Raw genomic sequence first — 25,782 nt, forward strand, 5'->3', positions numbered from 1 at the left:
TTGGCACACTATGCCTGCAACAGATCAAGGTCTCATCAACTGGTTACATTTCCCATGAGTAATAATTGAACCGATTGGGGGTCTAGGGGACATTGTCCCTAGCGGGGTCGAGGGGCAGCGCCCTTGCGAAACACACTCCTTGTCGCAATATAGGGCAGGGTCGAGGGGCAACACTCTCGCTGCCAAGACCAAATTAGCACTCAAACCCACACAAAACTCCATGGAATACACCATTTATGTGATTTTCTTCTGATACCACACTCTTTTCTCGCAACCGCTTATGTTTTCTTCACTACCTATTTATGTCTGTACCTCTGGTACCATATATTTTCCATTGTCAACTATTTTGATTTGTTGAATTTTTTTTTTTAAAACCTCTTCTCACCCTTCTTTGTATTTGTAGTTTCTTGCCACGCATCTCTTCCCTCGTGGAATATCTCTCTCCTTCCCAACTCCTGCAATGTCCGCGCTACGGTTTCCTCCCTTCTCGAGATTTGAACGCAGTCGGAAGATGCTTGGTGAAAAGCCAAAAAATTTCACGTGGAATAGTAATGCTTAGCCGCGGAAGAGTAATACTGCCCTTGGAATGTTGAAGCCGCGGAGGTGAGGAAGTAGCAACCTGCAGAAGATAGGAATTACCCGTGGAGGAAAAGAGTGGTCATGTCTGCGGAAGAGACAGTGACGTCGGCGGAGAAAAAGGGAGTCCGCATAGGCAAGCAAAGACACGGCTGTGGAACACCTTTCATGGAGGCAAGGTGGCTGCGGCCGTGTATTCGCAGAAAACCCCCGCAAGCAGGTATACCTTTTTGCGTCTGCGGAAAATTCTTTTTTTTTTTGCTCTTTTTTTCTTCCTCTTTTTTTTTTTTTTTTTCAAACTTTTAAAATATTTTTTCTTTTTAAAATTTTTTTTTTACTTTTTACTTTTTTTATTTTTTACATCTCCCTCCAAGCTTCGTCATTCTTCATCGATGAGGGAGTCGTTCTCGCATTGGTATATCATTAACTTTGAACCATTGACTGCTTCTGGTATTTCTTTCTTGTGCAATGTCCATAGCTTGATTGCTTCGTTATTGCCTACTTCCCATATTTGGTACGGTCCGACCCATTTGACTTTAAACTTCCCTAGTTTGATTTCGTTCCGTCCGCTATACTTCAACACTAGTTGCCCTGGTTGAAACTTATTCAATTTCAAACACTTCTCCTGTCATATCTTCCACTTGTTTTGTGTAACTTCCATGGCCCATTGTGCTTGCAGTCGTCATTCATCTAGTTTATTTCCTTGCTGTCGACACCTTTCTACTAATTTCATGGTGCGGTGTAACCTTTTTTTTCCGCGTGTTCTGTTCACCGTGTACTGAATGGTGAATTTTTTTCTTTTGCTGCCTTTAGCTTTAGCCGTAATTGCATTTGTTTCTTCCACTTCTCTGTATTCCTTTGGACATTCATTTTCCTCTCCCTTTTTGTCGACCCTTAACATATTACAACTTGGAAAGAGTTCGTAATCCTCCATTTGTCATTGGACAAGGCCGTTCACCAAGTCTAGGTCGTCCTTATTTGATCCTCCTAATTTGAATACTCTTTTGTCTAGTTCCATTCTCTTCTTTCCTTCATTGTCACTCTCGCCTTCACCTTCTGAGTTTGATGACGCTGCCTCCTCACCTACCAATTGTGTGTGTAGGTCAATTATGAATCTTCTGCCTCTGCGCTCCATTGATAGAGTATTTTATTTCCAATCATGTTTTACTTTTGCTTGCACTAATCAATTCCGTCCTAGAATAGCATCATATCCTTTTCTTTTCAATGGGATGACCATGAAGTTCAATAAAAATGGCTACGTTCCAATAGTTACCAGTTTTTCCATCAAGGTTTCCAATGGTTTGATTCCGTGCTAGTCTGCCGTGAGCAATTGGAATGTTGGTGGCCACAACGTGTTGTCCTAACTTTTTCCATACATCTTTTGGTAACACATTCACGCATGACCCTCCGTCCACAATTGTGTCTATCAGAATAGTTCCTAGAATGCTCATTTCGACTACTGCTGGATGCCTTCCCGTTGTGAGTGCCAGAAGTATTTGGTCTGTTGCCATCGTTCCACTACCGTCCCTTCCTATTTCCTCTGTCGCTTTCAGGAACGGTGTCATATTTAGAATGACCGTTCGTAATTGGGGCATTGTGAGGTCACTTAATTTGATCGGGACTTCCATTTGCATCACCTGCCTTATTATGTTTTGCTCAACACAGTTCCTCGTTCAGGTACTAGTAGTGTCCTTCAATTGTGATTTCTCTGCCTGCGTTGCTTTCTCAATTTTCGCCTGCGCTTCTTCCAATCTCTTCTTTTCTTCCATCGGGTCAAGGTATAGTTTTGCTTGTTTACAGGTGATTGCCAAGACTTCTTCGTCGGCGTCGATGTTGATTAGATTCACTCATCATTTTGGGCACTTGGCATCTTCATGATCTCCAGAATCGCACCATCTGCATAACATCTTTGGTGCGTTTGTATAGTTCTGTGCAAAGTGGCCCCACAAATTGCATGTTTGGCATTGAACCATCGGGCAACCATTCGCATCGTACTGAATTCGACTGCAGCCCCCATTATTATTGTTGGTATTGTTGTTTTGCCCTCTGCTATTATTTCTGTACCCACCTGAAGTGGCAACATCGTTGTTTGTGTTTCCGTTCCCTCTTGACGTGGTAGCTGCCAGTGTTAGGAGCACTTGTTGATGTTCTCTTGTTTTCATATTGAAAGGGCATTCTTTTGTGGAATGCCCCATAATTTGGCAAATCTCATAGAACTGGTTCTTCGGATAGGATCCCTTCGTGTGATCTTTTGTCTTACATTTTGTGCACCATAGCTCGTTTCCCTTCGTCACTTTCTGCATATTTTTAAATTCCTTCATTATTTTGATCATATCCTTTTGGAGAGCTCGAACCTTCTTGCTGCCCTTTTTGTCATCACTGCTATCTTCTTTTGAAGACGCGTCATTTGAGTCGAATGAGCTACTTTTGTTCTTTTTCATTTTCTGTTCACTCTCTGTTCACTCTCTAAGTCCATCGCTCGATTGTATGCTTCGGTGTATGATGATGGCGGCACAATCTTCATTTCTTCCTTAACTCCGACCATGGTCTTTCAATGAACCATCGCTTTTTCAGCCCATCTGCTGACTTACTTTCCATTTTATTTATTAATTCTTTTAGTTTTCTAGCATATACACGGACTGTTTCATTTTTCCTTTGCTTTGTGGTGTATATTTTTGCTACGATCTCATTGTCGTCTTGCAGCAATTGAAACTTGGTGATAAACTCCTTTTTAATTCCCGCCCATGTAGTTAATTTTTGGGGATCGACGTCGGCCAACCAATCAATTGCTACACCCCTTAGGGTTATTGGAAATTGTTGGATCCATTCATCCGTGTCGGTTATGCCATTCACTGTCCAAATTGTTTTGCATGTCTTACAGTGTATGATTGGATCAGCCGTTCCATCACCATCAAACTTTGGCAACTTCTCCTTTGCTCTTGCCATTATTACTTAATTTTTGGAAGGTCGCTGTTCGGTACTGCAACATCGGCGCTATTCAGCACTCCAACACTGATGCTTTGCACTCCAACACTGATGTTCTACACTTCGACATCGACGCTTTTTTGCACTCCGACACCGGCGCTCTATACTCCAACCTCTGTGCTCTGCACTCCAACACTGACGCTTTGCACTCCAACACCGGCGCTATTTCCAACAATCATCTTATTTGCAACAGTTGCATTCTTTGGTGAAGAAGGGTTTTCGTTAAGTGAAGTTGTCCGTTCCGAAAGTGTATCGCAGATGAAGAGTTCACTCCACGCTCGTGCTCCCTCGACACTCCAAGCCATGCGAGTTAATTCTCTTCTGTCTGGATTCTCTTCCCTTGGCGTATACAGGTTCATAAATTCCTCCCTTGCTTCTTCCACCAAATCCAACCGTTGTCGAGTCTCTTCCAACAATTCCTCGGTGCTTCGGTGTTCGTCGACAATTTGCTGAAACCTCCGTCTGCACTTAACCTGTTGTGCCAAAATTAAATTCCCTTGTGCTGTGTGTATTTCATCTTTTCCCTTTATCTTATTCCTATCTTTGTTAAGCTGATTCGACATTAGTCTTCATTCCTCTGCCTTTGTTCCAGGTCCATTAGGCAATGACGCCAAATGTTTACTCTATGGGGTAAATGGATTAATGCATATAGACAATTAAACAAGAACATGTAGCAACAATACTTCTTTTATTATTCACATATATGCCGAAGAGATTACATAGTGTTTACAATGATGATCCAAAGTTGTACATATACCATTATGAAGAACCTTCCCGAAGGGGACCATTAGCTACATAACAATTACCGACGACATCAACTCGTCGGCTACACAATATCTATCGACGATGTCAACCCGTCGGCTACAAAATATCTACTGACGACACGATACATGGTCCTCTAGAGTCCATATGCCGTACGATGGAGTCACTCCATCCTCTGGTACGTTGTTTTCTTCCTGTCATATAGTCTATTTTCTTCCTTCCATTGTGTCCTATTTTGTACGAAAATTCTAATCCTCCTTTGGCCTTCTTTTATCGTTTGAGTTGTTCTTCACACGTGTATCGAACTTTCTTCCCTCTACTTGTGTTGCCAATACTTGTCCTTACTAACAATGTTTAATTACATAAATGATTTATTTTTCCCTACACATTCCATCTTCCTAAGTTCCATTTTTGCTTACTGCATGTACTTTGCATATCTCATTCAAGTCATTTTATAAGTTCCATGAGTATTTAATCAATATGTTGAACCCATTATTTTTTCAGAGATTCATCTTTTGCCAGTATCCTCATGGAGCCCATATCTTCTAATGATGTATTCACCCTTTGGAATTTTGATGTTGCAGCACAAGATAATGTCCTCATCTATGAAATCCAAAGGAAAGATGAAGTACCAGTATGGCAAAGAGTTAGCTCATACGACTGCATCTCAAGTTTCAGCACCTCTAGATCAAGTTTTTGACAGAGATTGGACACATTGACATGGCTAATTCTTGCAAAGGGTTGAAACTCCTTCAAATAAAGAAATGAGATGCATCAAAAGAAGTAACATCCATTTGGTGTCCACTTTCCCTATGGCTGCCATAGAACCAAAATTCGTCTTAGGATGTTCTCAACATTTCAGTCCTAATTCCAATACAATCAAGGATGTAGATGGTAACGTCATCATTGACCTGGGTCCTAGTTATTGAACAGATCTTCGGAGTTCCTCAGAGCGTAGAATGTGTAGATTTGTTAAAAGAAACGTCTTTAAAGTTATGGAATTAGAAGAAGGCAGATTATCAGAAGTATATAAATGCATATTGGTTGGAAATCAGAAGAAATAATTTTTTAATATAGCCCAAGACCATTGACAGATCTAACTTCAAGCCAGAATGCAAAGGTTTGATAACTCTTCTTAGTAGGGTATGTGGTCTCAAAGAGTATAGTGGTTTGAACCGTGGATGTACAAGTTCATGTTTCAAATCTTTGATAAGACGAACCCATTTTCTAGGGAGAGCTTATCAGTACAACACTATGCAAGTAATTTCTCAATTTGGGAACATCAACACCATTTTACATGAATTCATACCTAGTCTATATTGCTCCATCTATGGGATCCTTCTCAAGATTTTCAACTAAAGGGGATTGGCTTCAAGTTGCAATTTGGAGCTATTATGATCAATTCACATTGACATAGAGCAAGTATCACTATAGGAGAGTCCAAGTTGCATTTTTTGACATTTCAGGTGTTGGTTTAATAAACAACTGGTAATCAAGAGAGTATTAGATGAAGCTTGGAATAGGGTAAATCAATTTGGTGCTATCTTTTTGCAGTTTCCAACTTTCACTTATCTGAGAGTTGGCTATTTCAAAGGAGAACTATATACTCTACCAAGATATGCTACTGATAAAATCATTTTGATGGAGTTGGCAAGACAACTCATGGAGGTGTAGATGTACCATATTCCTCAACACAGGCCAAGATTCGGTATCACTACAAGCAAGCCCTTGGTGATTGGTTAGTATATGATCAATTCCGTCTATAAGGCGAAAAATATGGAGGCAGAACTTCAGCTTATCACATTGAAGAAGTTCAAAGCTGGGTATGATTTTGATTACTAAGGAATACTCTCAAAGATCAAAAGACTATTCACTCATGTTCATCATATGGAGGACATATGGATCGATTTGCGTAGAGAGTTGGATATCATGAAGATGGATTATTGTAGGCTCATGTTGCAACAAATCATTGATCTTAACATGATTGAGATCTCACCCAATTTTGATGATGGCGACATTCTTGATCCAGAATATCATCGAACTGGTTTTGACAAGCAATGTTCTTTTCCCATGCAGTGGCAACAGAAAGAAAGTGCTTCTATCTTTGATGAATTTCAATCCATCTTGGCTAATACTAACACGTGGCTGAAAATCAACTGCCTCAAGAGAGTATATCCTAAGCTCAGGGTAGATTGTGATAGTTTTAGACCAATTGGAAAGATAACTCGAGTAGAGATTTCAAACAAAGATGGTGCATCTTCCTCAGTTTCAGCTAAATCTCTCAAGTTCAAGCTTAAAGGCGGAAATGGATCAAAATCAGTTTCAGAATCCTCTCAAGCGCAAGAATCCGAGGAGGAATCTAAAGAAGAGTATGATGAGGAAGATGAAGAGGAAGGAGGAGAGATTATGATCATTTTTCCTCTACGTTCGACAAACACTTAGGGTCCATCCATTTAGGAAACAACGTTTTTTGGGTGATATAGACAATGACATAGATTCATTCTCCATAGTTGTTACATCTACCATATTTGTCTCAGAGTTGAATATTTCAACATTCCCCATCTCTTTGGTGATCCCTCCTGTTCTCATAGCTGAGTAGTGTGAGAATTTGGGAAATGTGTTTGAAGATTTCCCAACTCTTACTGAAGGTCAAGTTTCCCAACTTGATACTTCAATGACTAGTTTCAATTTGTTAATGACATAATCTTCTCACTAGGCACCCATGAATTGCGCTGTGCAAATTGAAGCATGCTTAATCACAATGAAAATACCACTAGGATCAATGTCAATGGTTGCCACTGTCCCTGTTTCTACAAATGAGGGTTTTAGTTTGCTTGCATGGTTGGGCAAGATCACTATAAAGAGAAGGAAGGTTGTGGTACCCCTAGATAATCTTCCTATCAAGAAAAGTAAGTCTAATTTTTTGAAAGACAAGATTGTTTCAAGGATCGTAGTGAATTCTGAAAAGACTAAGTTTGTAGAGGTTGCTAAACCATTGGTGGACAAACCAACGGAAGAACTTAACTGTTCAAACTACAAGTTCACCAAAATTGAACATGGTAAGCAATCACGGCTGGGTTGTCTATAGGATGCTCAAGATGCACTTGCTAATATGTCGAAAGGCAATCATGAGTTGTGGGAGAAAAAGAATCAACTTAAGCGGGAGGTTGCGCATCTAAATGAGGTCATTTGATGACAGTCTTCACAACACGCAAGCACCACATCTTGAACACCTCAAGAAAAATGAATCATCGAAGTAGCAAAGACTTGGTTTAGAGAGGTTGTCCCTAAAGGAGTTTAGGCCATCAAGGATGCGGTCAAAGTTCTTCAACGTATCTGAGGTGTTGAGATGTTACATGGCCTGATTGCTTCTTTGAATCAAGAAGCTAATACCTTGAAAGAAATCCTAGGTGATTGGAATCAAATAGGTAATGATGATTTGGACGACATGGTTGCATGCGAAGGCATTCCATCTTCTAAAATGTTTTACAGACAATTAAGGACATATGGGTCACAAAGAAGATACACTAAGAAAATCTCTAATAAAGTTGCAGGCAACTTTAGAAGACTGTCAATCAATTGAAACAAAGATCATGTGTAATTTGGAGCAAATGGGATGTATTCTCCTTATAGAACATGACAACTTGGTCATAGAGGATGAGACGACTTTAGAGTATACAGTTAAAGTAAATTCTGATCTTGATTCTGAAGAATTTGGATTGCGCACTCTTGGTTCCCAAAACCACAGATTGGAATCCTACGAGCCTTGCCTGGTCGATGTTGGGATATCCAATTGGTTAAGGCCAGCTTGACGGGATTGATCGATGCGATCTAAATCCCCTGCGCTTCTGGCTTTGCAAAACTGAGGTAGGTGTACTTGATCCTGGACGAAACACTTAGATCCAAGACACTTAAAGCAGATTAATTAGAATGTGAATGCGATGAAAGCTTTCAAAACGACAAGAATTATGGAAAGCTTTAAGATTGCAAATTACGAATTAAGAATATAAGTAAATAATTGTATGAATGTTTTTAAAATAAAAGTGATTATTATAGATGATTGCAACAAATGAATAAATTAATTCTTCAATGGAAAGAAATGAAATAGTTGCCAGCATATGGATTATGAATCGAGACTAAAAGACTAGTGCTTAATTAAATGGGAAATCAGAGTCAATATTATAAGTTGAAACGCACAACTTTATAAAGTTCAATATATTTTAAACTATAAACAATTTTAATAATTCAAACGCGATGGATCAATTATATAAATGCAATATAAACCAGTCTAAAATGCACTTTAACTCCTGCGGAGACAAATTAGACATAAATACGGAAGCAATAAAATATTTCACAATATCTATGCTTATCAAATTTTAAAATGCAATATTGATCTAGTCCACTTATTCAAATATTAAAATATTTATAGAAATTAATAAAAAACATTTATAAAGGACACAACTTAATAATAATTTTAAAACTCTAATTCAAATAAATTAAATAAATATTTCTTACTAGTCTGGAAATAAAATCGTACTGGAGACATTCCTTATGGATGATCCATCCAATACAGTTCGACTCCAAACTCGCACAAGAATCCAATCGAAAATCCACCATCCACAAGCTTAGTTCAAAAATTCATTTATTTACCATTGGAAGAATAAAATATATCATAAATCATGGGATATGTAAAATTTAAAATATGAATATGAATATTGTATTGTCTCTTGTTTACATATCATATTTATAACCATTGGAGAGATAATTTCAATCATGGCACCCATTGATAAAAAATAACCAATCATTCTTAAGTATTTAATATATTTTTAATTAACTCCAAACACAACCGATGGTTTTATTATTTCTATTTTATTTCTCTCCATCGGCATGTGTTTACATTCTTTGTGTCCACAGCTTGGATGCACACTTCACATGTTTGAAATCCTTCTCACAGAATCGGATATGATCCCCTGTAGAAGCTCCATGCCCATGCACATACTTCCAAACTGGGATCTGAGATACTGCTTTTTTCTATCACTCTTTCATCATTATTTGCTGACTCTTGTTTTCACACGCTGAATGTTATTCGGGTGAAACTTTGCCGCAAGAAAGTTCTCATACCTCTCACATATCGAACTCCGACCTGCAAACGAACATAAAACATTGTTAAATATACATCATTAAACATTAATTAACGGGCTTGTAAAGTGCTGAAGTCTCCATGACCAAGAATATCGAATCATGATCTCCTAGATCTCACTCGGATACTTCCTGCTCACTTGGACCAATATGCTATCGTTGTGGATGCCTATGTGGATGTTTGCTTGGTGTGTATGCATTTCCTCATGTTGTTGTTACAATTATAAAATGGCTTTCAGTTCTACGTTCAAAGCCAAGAAATGTTTTAAATGCCTCTGTTCCATACACAATCTGTTAGGTATAGCATCTGGCTTAAATTTTAAGGCCTCACCCTTGACTTCATCCATATACACAAGGCATGTAGACCAATGTCTATCTGGAGCAAATGATTCCCATATATATATGCATCGCTTTTGATTCTGAACTACATCCATATGTGATGGTTAATAAAAGTCTTGTAGGTATACATTTTGTATTTTCATTAATCCCATGATACTTCTCATGAATTTGGAGGTTGATTGGAATCAATATTCTACCACAACATCCCACACATCCATAACAATTGCAACTGACATCCTCAAAATGGCCGAGACGAGTCTGGAAGAGAGTATCATACATGTCATAAGACTTGTATTTGTGCTTACTGTTTACAGAGCCTGAGACATTTTCAACAGATTTGTTTTGTTCTTTAGTTGTGATATTTTTACTTTATTTGATGAGAATACTTCTCTTGGTTGCATTAATCATCCTGTTGCAGATCTTCCATTTTGCTTTCCCTCAACTGCTCAAGCTTTAGGATCACTGTATAATATCAGTTTGGATATGTGTGTCTCTCAACTCTTGTCAATAAACAAAACTCTCTTCTTGGACTTGCCTTATAAAAACATATTATATCCTCTCATTATGAAGTATGCATAATGAAAAATCTTTTAGATCATTAGTATTGATTTGCAACACGTTTGCTCAAATGGAGGCGAAAAAATTTTGAGCTCAATCATGCATGATGAATAGGTTTGCTGCATACAAATCAGTAGCAAACGCCTATGGGATTCTTTGTCACCAAATTATAAGGTTGTGAAATCAGCCTATGCTGATATAGTTAGAATTGAAGCCATATCAAAGACAATAGAAATCTTAGAGCTTCCTATAGTACGTGATTGTATCACCAAGTATAAGGTCCTTTAGAACAATCCCTAGGATTGTTTCATCTTTCTTTAGTTTTCATGTTTGTAGATTGGAGAGAATGAATTGCATGAAGTTATTTAATTACATATAATTCGATTGCATGTCCTTATGACACGTAATCCAATAATTTCTCTCGCCCAGTTAGACCAGGTCAAAGTTGGTTGAGTTGCACCCACTTTTTCCTTTTCTTTTCTCTCAACTCCTTTTTTCCTATATAAAGGAGTGTTCTCTCATTGTAAAAATCATCTTTTATTGTATGCAAGAAAGCTCTGAAGAAATTGTGCAAGCATAACTTTGATTGGGTAGTACTATTTTGGATGAAAAGTGAATACAAAGAAACAATTGGAGCTGAACTTTGATTGAGTGCAATTATGATTAGTGCAAATTGGAAGCTTTGATTTTGATTTGCTTTTGTCTTCTTTGATTCATGCTATTGTTGTTTGATCTAAATATTTGAGCATAGAAGAGTTAAGAAACAGTTGGATTTGAAGTTTTGACTGGAAGCGACTATGGTAATGCATAGACTAGGAGTTTTGACAGTAGCTTGTATTACCTTCTTAATTCATAAAAATAGTTAGAACTCTTTACTTCTAGACATCTTTGAGCCCCAATAGTAAAGGTTGCTCATATAGAATAGATTAAGACCAAACTAAGAGCCAAACTAGTATGCTTTCAACTAGCCTTTAGCCAAACTAGTACGTTTTCAACTAGCCTTTGAGTTATTGTTGGTTTATTGGTATCAATGTTTTCAACTTTAGATAGAAGTGTAGTTATAGATTTCATCTTGCCCATTACTTGCTCTACAAGTAAGTGGTTTCTTTCCTGAAACTTGAGGAAATAATATTGGTAATACCCCTTTCAAAATCTCTTAACTTCTTGCTTACCTTGATTTGATCCAAGGAACACTGAGAAGGGGGAGCCTTTCTTTTAAGGTAGGTGAGACTTTGCCTCATATGTTGTGGCTGGATATCTTATTTGTTGTGCCCAAAAATTACAAGACAAACACAATCAACAATTTTTTTTTTTAAAAAGTAAAATGAAGGGTAAAATTTATATAGGCCTATACTTTGTTATGAATACATTATCAAACTATGAGGTGTTTGGAATATAACAATTCATGTTTCCTCGAGAATCTAAGAATGTTACTAACTCGATCATTGAGTTAGAGATAACTAATTGTAGTGATGTGGGAGAATTTTGATTCATTTAAGTTTTCAAGGGAACCATTTAGTTTACTAACATTCGTTGAAAATTCTAAACTATAACCTAATCTTTAGATGATGTTATCATTTTGAATTCCACTTCCTATCCTTGAAATAAGACATTTTGTACACATACATGTGAAGCACAAATTCTTTGTCAATGTAGTTTGCAATAACCCGAAATGTTGTGAATGTGCAGTAGTGTATGTTGTCCTGAATGTTCCAATTACAAGTTGTATAACCTTAACTTGCTATGTTCTATTTCCACTTCTATTCTAGTTTAATATGACATAGGTACTACTATTTTAGTGAACTTACATTTTATCCTTTATGAACTTCAACTAAATAGGTGTCTTTCGACTAGATATTTTAGATTGATTTTCAATTATTTATTATTATTACTTTTTAAAATTGCTATAATGTATTGTACCAATAATTACCATTTGATTTTAATAATTCCTAACATTGGAACTAATTAGGCGTACATATGTCTAATAACTTTTGCTTACTAACAAGAAATCTCCTCTAACTTCTTTTATACTTTCAACCTATAAAACTTGATTTTAGCCAACTCCTTCCTACGTATCTTACTACTTGAAGATTACCTAGAATCATTTAGAGGATTATAATTACGTGTCCAATATAAATATATTTTTATTTTCAATTCTCACTAAAAATGATATATATATATATATATATATATATATATATATATATATATATATATATATGTTTATCTCAAATAACATATTATTACTTTACTATGATTAAATCAATCAAATTTTCCCTAAAGGCTACCTCTCAAATTCTAAGCCTACTCCCTAACACTCCTACTAACACACGATTTTAAATAATAATCTAACCCCAAAACATAGCTAACCTCCTATGCATTTATACTACCTTAATCTTGCCTAACTACTATTAACCTAATACTTTATCCAACCATAATTAATTTAACAACTAAAATCTTAATTTTCTAACACACCACAACCCATGAATTCATAAAATAAATTCACCCCTAACATTACAAATTAACCCATACTAAAAAATCATCCCTTATCTTAAACCAAGCACCTAATCCCATTTGTAATGATTCCCTACAACTACCTACCCTTATCCCATCCTACATACTTCCCTCCCTTTTTCCAAGGTGCCAACTCTCTCTCCTAGGGGTGCATTTCCTTATAAGGTGGAGGTGCCTATGACAAGAGATTCTGACTTATGTCAGAACAAGATAATCCCTTTGCATATACGCTTACAAGGTTTTCAAAAGTATTAGGCTTCTAGGGGGGCAGTCCTTGACATGAGGCAGGAAGAAAGGTCACTTCTAAAGGCGCCCAAGTGTCTTTCCAAGGTTGTTAAGTGCTAGGAAATGGGGGGGGAAACCACTGTCCTGGTCACAAGTTTAAGTTTGACTTTTCTTGATCTTAGCAAATGGCCGCCCATACTTAGGTCTTGTTTTTAGCTTGTTTCTTTTTTGAATGAAAGTTCTTAGTACATGGTCCTTCCTAGGAGGGGATCTTAATCTCATTTAGTACTTGTACACACATACACACACACACACATACACACACACACACACACACACACACACACACACACACACACATATATATATATATTATTAATATTATCATTATTATATATATTTTCCTTTGGATGTGATGTGTGTCTTATCTCTTTTAATTTATTTTATCTATGTTTTTCTTTGAGGGATTCCAAGAATATTCTTTTGAATATTTTATAGGACTGCAATAGGGAGGGATTGATTTTCTACTCTCCATGCAATTTCCAGAGAGGAAATGTGTATCTATAGCAAGGTGTCATTTTATGTCATATGGCTTATTCTTCCTATTTCTTTTAGAGAACCACAATTATAGGGTATCAATGTTTTGACTTAACTCCCCTATTACTTCTATTTACAAATTTAGATCACTCTTGCATCCATCTAACCCACGAATTTATGGTATTCAAAATTTTTAACTCTTTGTTTACATTACACAAAATCAAATGTAAGTGAACTGAGGGATGAGAGGACTCATGTAATGAAATTGCTTATACTAAAAACACATCAAATCATTTCACCATGCATACATAAGAACCATTAAGAACTTGATATTTTCCATTTCATCAAAATGCACAACAGAGAATCTTTAAATGAAACCTCTCAAACTGCATTAAATAGTCATTACAATATTCTTCTCATATTCAAAATTCCATAGAGTTTAGTTATTGATTGAATATAGAATCAAGGCAAGGCAAGGAACTAAATTGCATACTTCAATATAGTTTCCACAATATTAGATCTTCTTTTACATAAAATGCTTTTTTTTTCTTTCTTACACAATTATGATAATGACACAACCTTTCTCTTGCAAAGACAACTATCTGCAAATTCTCAAATTTCACTTTACATATTTACACAATGGACAATGGGAAGTAAATCCCCTCATTACAATGTCACAACAATGGAAACTTAATATCATATCACACTTTGAGACGACATGGAAAAAGATTAATCTCCTCACAAAACACTTGGTTCTTCAACATTGCCAAAGGGTGAAACCCTAATCTCTTCAAAGGAATCTATCTACACAAAACTGGCAAACAACACAAAAACTAGGAACCATGGAGGCTCACCTCCCATCCTAGGTTTATATGAAGTCACCCACTGAGCAGGGGAAACAAGATTCAAACCGGGTTTCATTCCAATCTTACACATGCATAAACATCACATTACAACACTTGAACAATTTCATCCCAAGGGTATTTCACAATGGTTTACCAATAGAACCTTGAACATAGGGTGAAGGTGTGCTTTCAGTTAGGAGACTTGCTCTATCATACCATATCTGCAATAACAATCTTCAAACCCTTTCGAGGCTTTCACAAATCAACAATTTAGATGCCCTTTCTGGGCTTCCACAAACCTCCCCTAAACATACTACCATCCATTATAGCTTCCTTGAGGCCCATACTCCATAAACTTCCTTTCTACACCATCTTTCCCTTATCACCCCCAAAGCAAGATATGAATGAATATGGCATACAATGGAACCCATACTCCAAGGTTCTCAACTATATTTCAAGCCCAACTAAGCCCTTCACCTTGGACTTCTCTTCCCTTCCCAAAGGGTGAGTGAAGGCCTCACACCCATAACAACACTCATGTACAAAATCATGGAACTCAAAAAAAAAAAGAAGCAAGAGAACAATGAAAAATCCAAACTTCATGCTCATCATAACACAACACAGCACAACATGATGCAAGATGATACCACACATTTTTCTTACAATGTCATTCTCCATACCTACATACTCATGAATGCAATACCAAGATTCAACTTCAAAATGAATGATCGATCCCCTATAGTTCTGGATGGGGACTAAGCGGTAAGCCTGCTGGGTAAGCCTTGCCCTATATCGAGAAAGAAGTTAACTATATGGCAAGAACACCAATCTTGAATTCCTTTGCAAAATGGAAATGAAAGGTTGTAGAAGAGCTCCCTCCAAGCTTCCAAACCCTAAGAGTCTCTAAACTTAGAGAGTGGGTGAACACTCCACCAGTTTGTCCAAGTCCCCCTAAAAAGGCTTCTCCACTATCTATTTTGGCAAAAACAACAAGCCGCTTCCTCTTACAAACTTGTCTCCCTCTAAGTTTGCTATTTTTGACTTAGTGGAAACATGGGAAAGAGCTCATGTGATGGCTCCATTTTTGAATTGATGGAAGAAGGCATTGGTAAAGGGGCCCTCTAGGCTACCTAGGCATCAACATGGTCAAAATTAGGTCCCTAGCATGCTATATTATCATATGGGTAGCTTATTTTCACACAAAAGTCACTTTGGGACCACCTAATAACCCTTCAAAACCCTAGTCAAGTCTAAATTCGAATTTCCTTTGATTGTGACCCATCCTTTCCCTTGTCAAGTGGGTTTGCTTAATTAGTAACAAGGTAATTAGTTTTAGGGTAAAATGCTACCATGACCAAAACCCTAGATGACATGTCATTAACACACAAAATCCACAAGTGTCAAGTGACACATAAAAGCACATTTCACATCATTGTGACATGTCCCTAATGCATCATCGAGATTACAAATTTCACACACAAGCAAGCTTACATTCACGAAATAAAACTTGTCACAACGAGGCTTTTTGAATATTCCAAAGATTCGCCTTGGCTAAACCGTGTTCACATAGGTTTGGACCTTGTTTCCCCTAAAAATTTCCATGGTTCCACTTCTTGTACACTAAACTTGAGTATCAGTAGTCCAAGGAGGTCATATTATATATATATATATATATATATATATATATATATATATATATATATATATATATATATATATATAAAACTATCATAAATGCATATAATTTCAAATGTTAGGTAATCCATATTAACATAATTCAATTAAATTTTCTTTCCTAATCATTTCAAATATATCATTCAAAATGTTAAAATATCAAAATCTGCATATCACATTAAATCATAAATCGTCATAATCAAATTAACATTTCGCATCACATCGTAATCTAGTTTCTACCTGCTTTGTATAAAGTTGCATACATATTTGTTCGATCATCCCATTCACAATATTAGGTTCTTAGTACATATCATAAATGCAAAACACGACTGTAATGTCAAAAACAATAGATAAAACAAGCCATTGTCCAGCTAAGTCTTGAATAATGTCAAAATATCCAAATCCTGAATATCAAAATGCAGGTAACATACCTCCACTTAAACATTACAATTTCACATTACAAGCATTTCTACAATTCAACTTCTATGAAAGTAATTGAAAAAGTTAGAACATGAACGAAATCATTAATTATATCATTTAGGTCTTAATGTGTAGACATAAGTGCGGATCATCAAAATGCAGATATTAAAATAACATAATCCTATAGTCTTGAAAGTATATCAAAACATCAAATTAGAAGTATCATAATGCAACTATGTCATCTATACTCCGACAGATCGGGTGAGGCCTCACACTATTTAGTGATTGGATTTTCACAAAATTGTCGATTGCAAAATATCCACCCAACACTACTTGCGTTCTCCAGGTTGTGAGGTGGCTAGTTCGGATGTTGTTGTGCGTCCCCCTATGATGGTAGAGGCACTCCGGGTTGAGATCCCTGTCAGAGCCAGTTCTTCTGCTGGTCGTTATGCTGTCACTGCCCGTGTCTCTTCTGCTAGTTCTTCTGCGGTAGATTTGCTTACTGTTGAATCACAAGTGGCTCTCTCGTCGGTTGAGGAGGGGTGGATCCCTGTTATTGGAAAACACTGTATCCTCTCCTCATTTTGATATGAATCTTCGCTCCCAGAAGAAGGGAAGTAAAGGAAGCTCCTAGTGTTTTTCTTGTTGTATTTGGTTGAGGTTTTCCTTCCTTCTAGGTCTATTGGTTGTTGTTCGTTGAATTGTAGTGGACTGCTAGACCCTTGTTTGTTTACTTGGTTGCAGAGTTTCTTGTTAGCGGGGCTCTAGATCCCCTCTAAAATCTATTTTGATGGGGTTTCGGGTCCCCTCAAAACCAGCTTTTACCCTCTATTGAAAACTTAGTTAAGTCACTTTATTGAAATTGGGGACATTATACAAAACCATGCCATCTGAATAATTTTTGACTTACTAATCATACAAAATCTAGGTTTAAATATCTATGGCTAAAAGTCTCACGATCATAACTGAAGAGACTTTTTATGGACATTTAGCTCAAGGCTATAATAAACACATGGACATGAGCTTGAAAGATGGGACATATAATATAGAGAACAGACATCCAAACTTTATAACGCAGATTTGAATCAAGTGGTGATGGGATTATGGAATAAAGCTCAGATCTGAAATCTCTGAAATTTGTTAACATGAAGGCCTTAGAGGTTTGGACTTATAAGACCTCCAGATCTAGGTTTAAGAACAACAAACATTATTAAATACAATTACCATCTTTCTCCATCATAGAACACAAAATTGAATTAAACTTTCAAGTATACGAAAAGGTTCACCCTAACTTCTTTAATCTGTCATAATGATACGTTTTTAACCTTTAACTAAACACACCTGCATATCATATTTCGTATTGATTTTCTGAAATGATTTCTTGTAACAGCTTCAAGTGAACAAGTTTCTGATTGAGTCACTTAATGGTTGTCCCTGATTGACATGTGATCAAGGGATCTAGCCCTGGGTATTTAGAAAAGAGCTCTCTTATGGTTCAAAAATTAGAAAGGTTGGCAGAAGCTATTAATTACTTGTTAACTGGGCAATTCTCAAGAATGCAGTCTCCCAATTTGCACCTAAATCTGGCAGACAAAGGCTCCTGCACAATAGACAATGACCTGCAAAATCTATTTCTGCAGTTTTTGGTACTTATTTGTGTTGTAATGTCCCCTTTGGGGAATACCCTATATTAGTCCCCTAGAATCACAAGTTCAGTAGGAACAAGGAACTTAATAATAAATATAGTTAGAGATGTAACTTTACTGAAAGAATGTAAAAGGAACGTATATTTAAGCTACAAAGTTGAGATCCTACAATCATGCTACACAGTTATTTAAGCTACAATTCGTAAAATCAATTATTACAAGGAAACATATATTGACAATCATCTTAATAACGTAATACATATAATTCATTATTGATTATTTGGGTTCAACCATAATGGGGTTTGGATAAAGAGACGCGATAGGGTGCCCAAAGCAATCCTCACACTATGCCCAAGAGGGGATATACTGCTTCTCTTGGTCTCATGTCGCCTTATGCCATCCATCCTTAATGAGGTGGTCTATCTAGCGAGGAAGCTTGTACATGACCTCCCTATTCATGCCACTTTTTTTTCCCTCCTATGATTGAGACTCCCTTGGATCCATTCAGCAATCAACCATTGTAGAGGTTAGAGGAGAAACTACAATAGGATGCTTGGAGCCTTCTTCCCATCTAGCAGGATATATGTTGCCCCCCCTGGCCTCATGTGGTAGGCCATCAGACATCCACCATGAGGTGGTGTACTTAGAAAAGGACCTCTATCAGTTTCTTCCTCCTCATATGTCCTTCACCTTGCTATGATTGACTGTTACAATTTGATGAACTGACTCGAAATCTAGATATTCCACATTTTTGCTTATGTCTTATATAAGATGTTTATGTATCAAATATATTATTTGTTGTATACATATTAATGCCTATGTTAGTATGCGAGGAATTATGCATTGAGACATTATCATGCTGCATATATCAAGCATGCATAGTAAACATATATTTTTGCGTAACACAATGTTTACTAGATCAGGATGGCTATATTCTGAATTGCAGACTTCCTCAATTTGCCAGTTTATTCTTATCTGATTTGTTATTCACTCTTCTGGCTTGATTGCGAGTAATTTACTAATTTCTTTTCTGATCAGTTTCTTCTTCAATCAGAATATTCAATCTTTATATCTTCATATCTAATGTGAAGAGACATGTCTCTCTTCAAAATAGTATCCCTTAAATGTTCATGTCTCTATATCGCTGCCCTTTGAAAATTAATAAATGTTATAGTTATTAACGACTGCTTTATACTTGGTAATCCCTGCCATAAGTAATATTCATTTAACTGCTATTTATTTGGTGTGTGGGTTTTATATTGAATCAGTGTAAAATTGGTGCTTCTATTAATCACTGTCGTTGAATTGATTGCCTTTTTAAATAGAATCAACAAGATATCAATGAAATTTTGAAGACATTGGATAAATCTGATCGGTCCTTCACAAATAAGGATTACAAATTGCCAAGGTTGGTTCGGGACTTCAGTGATTTTGGGAAGGCCGCCAATTGAAAAGATGCCAGCCTTAGAAATTAACATTACTCATTACCTTTACAAATCACAAATTGCAGACCTTGTAAGTAGCCCAGGCAACGTAATTTAAAAAGGGCTGACCAATATTAAATAGAACAATTACTAGCAAAGGGCTGCTGGAGAATATTGACACACACAAAACAGCCGACTGAGGATATCAGCAATTCTTCATTGAAAGGGCCGGCCAAGTAATAGTTACTAGTGATTAATTAAGAATAACAAATAGCATCATATTAAGAGCAAGGTTGCATGGACACGGATATGGGTACGGCTATTTTTTTGGACCTCTCATTTGGGAACCGCAGGATACAACATTCATAAAACACATATATATATATAACAAATTTTCTGAGTCATTAAAGAAGATTTTCATTATAATCAAAGCATTATGAACACACAATTGCGACATATTCCAAAATACTGTAGTTAGATATAGTTTTATTATTAAAACAAGATTCAAATACATAAATACTAATAGTTTGGCAGAATCACATGCTATCAAAAATATCATCACTGTTCTCTTGAAACTCGAGATCTAGATCATCAAGATTATCTAAAGAGCTAGGATAGTTGGATCGAGTGTGATCACCACCTAGAGTCTCAAAACCCATTGACGATTCACCTAAGGAGCCTCCGACTTTGTCAGAATTCTCAAAATTGAGGTTGAGATGTGTCAATGCATTTATGGACACATCAATGTCACTTATCTCTGGTTGTACATCCCAAAGTCTATGGGGTCCTTTGATGTAGTCTGTAGAGGAATGTGACAATAGACGAAGATTGGAATGCACGTAGACAAGGTCCTTTGCTTTGCTGGCTGCCAACCTATTTCGTTTCACAAAATGGATAAAGCCATATGTACTCCAATTCCTCTCAGATGTAGAAGCACTAGAAACCTGCAATAAAAGTGTTTATATTTTAAGTTACAAAGACACAAACAATCAAATAAAATTGAAATAAGAAATAATTCTTATTAGAATAATTAGTATAAAATTAGACTTGTGATAGAAGTTTGATGGCTAGCTTTTGCAAATGTGTAGTCAAGACACTGTGGAAGTTCCACCACTTTATAGGATCCATTTCTTTTTTATCTGCCATTGCATCAACATCTGCATAAGTTCCATTAGAGGAAGCAAATGTCCCAAATTCATCTCGAATCTCTGCAGCAACTCTAGGATCTGTAAACATTTTCTTGAAAGCTTGTTTATATCCTTCAACAACCTCAACATCCCTATTTGGTGCTGTCCTATTTGGCAGTGCTAACATATCAGTATGATAGTACTCAGGGTTTAAAGCATATGCTAAAAGTTGCAAAGGAGTTGTCATTTTATCCCATCTCTTTTTTATTACCTCATATATTTGCTTATAAATTTTTTTAGAGGGATCTTGCTCTTTCGCTATAATAATATCTCTAACTTTCTCCACTATTATATCTATGCAATCATAGATGTCACCTAATATTGGCTTATTAGTGTCACACCGACGAATGAGGGCGTATATTGGCTTAGTGAAAGAGAGTAAATAATCTATTTGAGCCCACCAATCCTCATCAAAAATTAATGTCCTTACATTATTTGCTCTATCTGTTTGTGATTGTCTCCATATTGCCCAAATGTCACTAATCACCATACTTTTCAAAGCTTGTTTGACATCAACAAGCCTTTTGAGAACAATGTAGTGTGTGGCAAAGCGTGTTTCAACCACATTCAATCAATTTTTTTTTTTTTTTTTTTTTAAAACATATAGATCATAAATACATTTGAATTAAAAACATTTGAATATTTTTAATTTTTAAGACAAGAAATTTACCTTTAATAACTCCAGCTTGGCGAATTGTCTATAAATGGCCTGTGACATGTGATGATTGCAAATAAACCTCTGAATTTCTTTGGCTTCTTCATAAATCTTTTGTATCCATTGAATTTTGCCAATTTTTTGTAGCATCAAATTCAAAGAATGAACTACACAAGGAGTCCACCAAATTTTTGGATATCTTGCTTCCACGACCAACCCGGCTGCTCTACATACTTTTGCATTATCTGTGATCACTTGAACAACACTTTCTGGACCCACAGATTCAATTGCTTCAATTAGAATGTTAGCAATAAACTGTGTATCTTTCTCTTCAACCTTGCATTCTATTGCTTTCAAAAACATTGCCCCCTTTGGGCTCATTGCAACCACATTGATTAGTGGCTTGTTTCTAGCATCCTTCCATCCATCACAAATGATGGAAACCCTGAAATTTTCCATGAATCTCGGATCACTTGCAACCGTCTATTAATAATATCTTTTTCTTTAATCAAAAGAGTAGTACGGGCCTTCTTGTACCCTAGGCTTTTGTATCCTTTTGGAGCTTCATTAATAGACCTAACCATCTCTTGCCAATATGGGGAGCGAACCACATTAAATGAAATTCCATTCGCATATAGACAACGTGCAATACTCTGATCCGTATCCTCTCGACTTTGCAAATTAAATGCCTTTTCAAGAGGTCCTAAATTGCGCCTCTTGTCACCAGTAGATGTTCCTGAAGTTGGATGCAAAGGAGGTCTATTGAGACTTGACCTTTATGTTGACTTTTGAACTTGACTATTAGCTTCGTCCTCTTCTTTTTGATACTTTGCAATCTTCTCACGTGACAATCCCTTCCCTGGTTGACTGTCCGTGAACCCTCGTATAAGAACCATTATAATCAATTAGACACTCATGACACCTCTATTTAAAACCTCTGCCACCTTGAAATTTTTCGATGATGGTTACATGTTTACATAATGGATATTTAGCATTTGGTTTGATCCACTTGTCATTTTCTGATGCTCTGACATCCCCTAATGATGATGCCATGATTATGGTCCTGAAAAAAATAAAAAATTAGTAAAATTATGAAATAAAAACAAATTTACATTGATTTTATAAAGTACAAATTTAAAATTATAATTTATAAAATGATTAGCTTAAATATAAGTCAAATAATTCTTATTTCAAATTTAATTTTACAAAAATATAACTTTAAAATTTGAATCTAAATTATTTTATAATTTAATAATAATTAAATATACTTATAATATTAATTAATTTTGTCAAAATATCTATATAATTATTAATGTAATTTAATTATTTTTATAAAGTTTAAATAATTAATTTTAATAAAAATAAATAAAAATATAAAGATAAATTTAGTAATTGTAAAATTCTAATTTTAATTTAAAATCTAACTTAATTTAAAAACTAAATAATATTAAAATTAAACTATTATACTTTATATTTATTTATTCACTTTTCTAAACTACATATTAATATAATAATTTCATTGATTAATTATCAATATTATTATAAGATTGAAAAATAAAATAAAACTTGAACTATATGAAATTGGAATCATATTAGAAAAATTGAAAATAATTTATAAAACTTAGACAATCATTAGGGAAAACTAAAATGAAAAATCAAACCAAATTAAAAAATAACATTACCTATAAGGTGCGACAGAAAATGACGGATGCATGTAGATAGATGAAAAACGATAGATGCAAATAGGCAGAGAAATTAGATGCAGAATAGGAACAATCGTAAATCAGACGCAAATCACTAGAGAAATCGATGCAGAACAGGAACAATCGCAATTTATTATTCAATCAATTGAAGCATTTATTTATAACAACTTGTTCTTTGATTTTTCCCGTTAAATCTATAGGTAACTGAAGATTTTCAAGTTCGATTCATTTACTTCTAAAATTTGTATTCCCTATTTCCAAATACAACATTTATTCTCTTTGAAAAACGGAAGTTCTTCTGTTTACCAAAGTTACTGCCATTTAAAACTATATAGGTAACTTGTTTTTTTCCCTGAATTCGGCTCTAAATTTTTAGCAAGCTGCAATCAACGTTTCTGGCATGGGTCTAGAAAAGATGTCTCTCAAAATACGGGTGGAAATGAATTTTCCTCCATATTTGTGCCATTTCATATCCGTATTTGTATTAGAGACGACAATACGTGTGTCTAGGGTTGGGGGTGGCATTTCCGGTAACCTTGATTAAGAGTTGCAATGCTTGATAGTTGAAGAGTTGTGAACCAAGTACGACTCTATAAAGGGAGCGTAGTTCATTTATTTTTGTAAGTAACAAATGTTTCTATTTGTTATACGTGACAAGGGATTCTAATAATCTATTTGGAATCTAGAGAAACACATTGCAAATAGGAAGGAGTATCAGCCTTTTGAGTTCATGAAACCCAAGTATGGCACCTCGAGATGAATTTTATGCTTGTGGGCCAAGGGGCTCACGAAACCCAAGTATACCACCTTGAGATGAATGTTATGCTTGTGGGCCAAGGGGCTTAGTGTGCCCTTGGGCTTGAGATTCAATCAAGTACACCACCCTGAGATAAATGCTATGCCTATGGGCCTAGGGGTTTAGTGTGTGCTTTCTCTTGAGGTCCCATCAACTATGCAACCTTGGGATGGGATGGACGATTAGCCTTCCATGCCCATGGGTTTAGAGGTGGAACTAAGATTGGCCTTCCATGCTCATGGGCTTGAACAAGGAGGACGACTAGTGTTCAAGTTGACTTGAGGGATGGAAGGGTAGCTTTCCTTCCATGCTCTTGTGGTAAATGGGCAAACAACCTTGAGATTGCGGTTTACAAATGTTTCAACAAATTGCTAGTGAGGTTATTATGGGAGTTCACATTGGAATGGCTAATGGCTTAATTAGATCTTAATATGATACTGTTATATGATGTATACCAATGATTAGACAATATATACGTTGTCTTGATTCATGATTTAATATCAATTTCCAAGTGGCTAATATTGTGTCCAGAACCTAAACCAGGATCAATCTTGTTAAAAGGCTTTTCAATTGGCAAATTTGTTCTTTAAGTTTTAACCATATTACATTTCTTATTTTTGGTTGACATTGTGATTTCAGGGCAAAGTACAAGAATACCCCTGGGGACATTACATTCATCATCTGAAAAAGAGTACCAAACTAACATGTTATTAATGAAACAAATAAAAGTAGACATACCAATGCCAGCCAAATTCTGAATCTATTGTTTCTTTAATATTAATTAGGGGCTTCAACATGCTCCGAATTAAGGGATTCGGTAGAGAATAAAGCTTGACAAAGATGTCCTCAAGCAGTTGCTTTCATAATATACATCTGTGGGATCAAGTCATCCTTGCTTAGATCATCTACATTTTAAATCAGTTAAATGTAACCATAGTAGCATTACTCAAAGATTCACTCAGGAAATGAAAAGTACAAATAAAATCCAATAACTTGGATTTAATGTGGTGGGTCCCAAAGAATTTTTTCCCCTTTTAAAACTAAATTGGGGAACTGGTTACAAAAGGCCCCAGTGAGAGTGTGGCAGGGGTGTGGTGCAGCAGCTGCTAGTGGCGTTGAGGGGCAGTGCCCATCTTGGGATTGGAAGTCAGAGCTTTCACAACCAAGCCCAAATCAAAGCCTTTGAGGCCATAGGGACCTTCATTTTGTAGTTCTTCATTGGTTGGTTTGAAATGACGGTGGCCTAGTGTTTTTATTGTTTTTCAAGGATGAAAAGACTTGTTGAACCTCCCTTAAGATTTGGTTTAGGGTTTCTGTTTTTTCAAAGAAAATGTATTTTTAGAAGGTTAGGGAACAATCTGCCATCCCAGGGATGATCAAGGGATGTCTAGATGTCCCCTGGCTAACCTGAGGATGGCAGGGTATCCCCAGATAGAATGCTCATCTGTGAGCATGCCAACGGATTTCCTCTGTATTTCAGGACTGTCTTGGGGACCAGGCTTCCTTTGGGTGTGGCATCCCAGGTGGATATTTCTTTTCTATCCCAGCATCTCCATCGTATCACATTTCCCTTAGGAATATATCTCGGGGAAACTTTTCTGACAAGAAGTTGAATTATTGTAAGTGTTGTAAGCCATCCCAGGGATCAAAGAACTGTTGGATTATTGTTGTGCATATATATTCCTTTCTAGTTCGGTTTTCATGAATTAATGGTATTTGATTTAAGTTGGTCGTGGTTTGTTGAAAAATTAAAGTTACCGTTTGTGGTTTTTCGTTGGGTTTCTTGCCATGATGACA

The 25,782-nt window shown here is 36.1% G+C and overlaps 1 protein-coding gene across 1 annotated transcript in view; it reads left to right on the forward strand.

Moving 5' to 3' along the window:
* PEX3 (peroxin 3) overlaps positions 1-25,782 on the forward strand; it is a 158,779-nt gene that overhangs the window by 69,412 nt on the left and 63,585 nt on the right. The window lies entirely within an intron of this gene.

The sequence above is a fragment of the Cupressus sempervirens genome, chromosome 10 (assembly GCF_028749045.1).
Source record: "Cupressus sempervirens isolate cs-2001-9-10 chromosome 10, ASM2874904v1, whole genome shotgun sequence".
Lineage (NCBI taxonomy): Eukaryota > Viridiplantae > Streptophyta > Pinopsida > Cupressales > Cupressaceae > Cupressus > Cupressus sempervirens.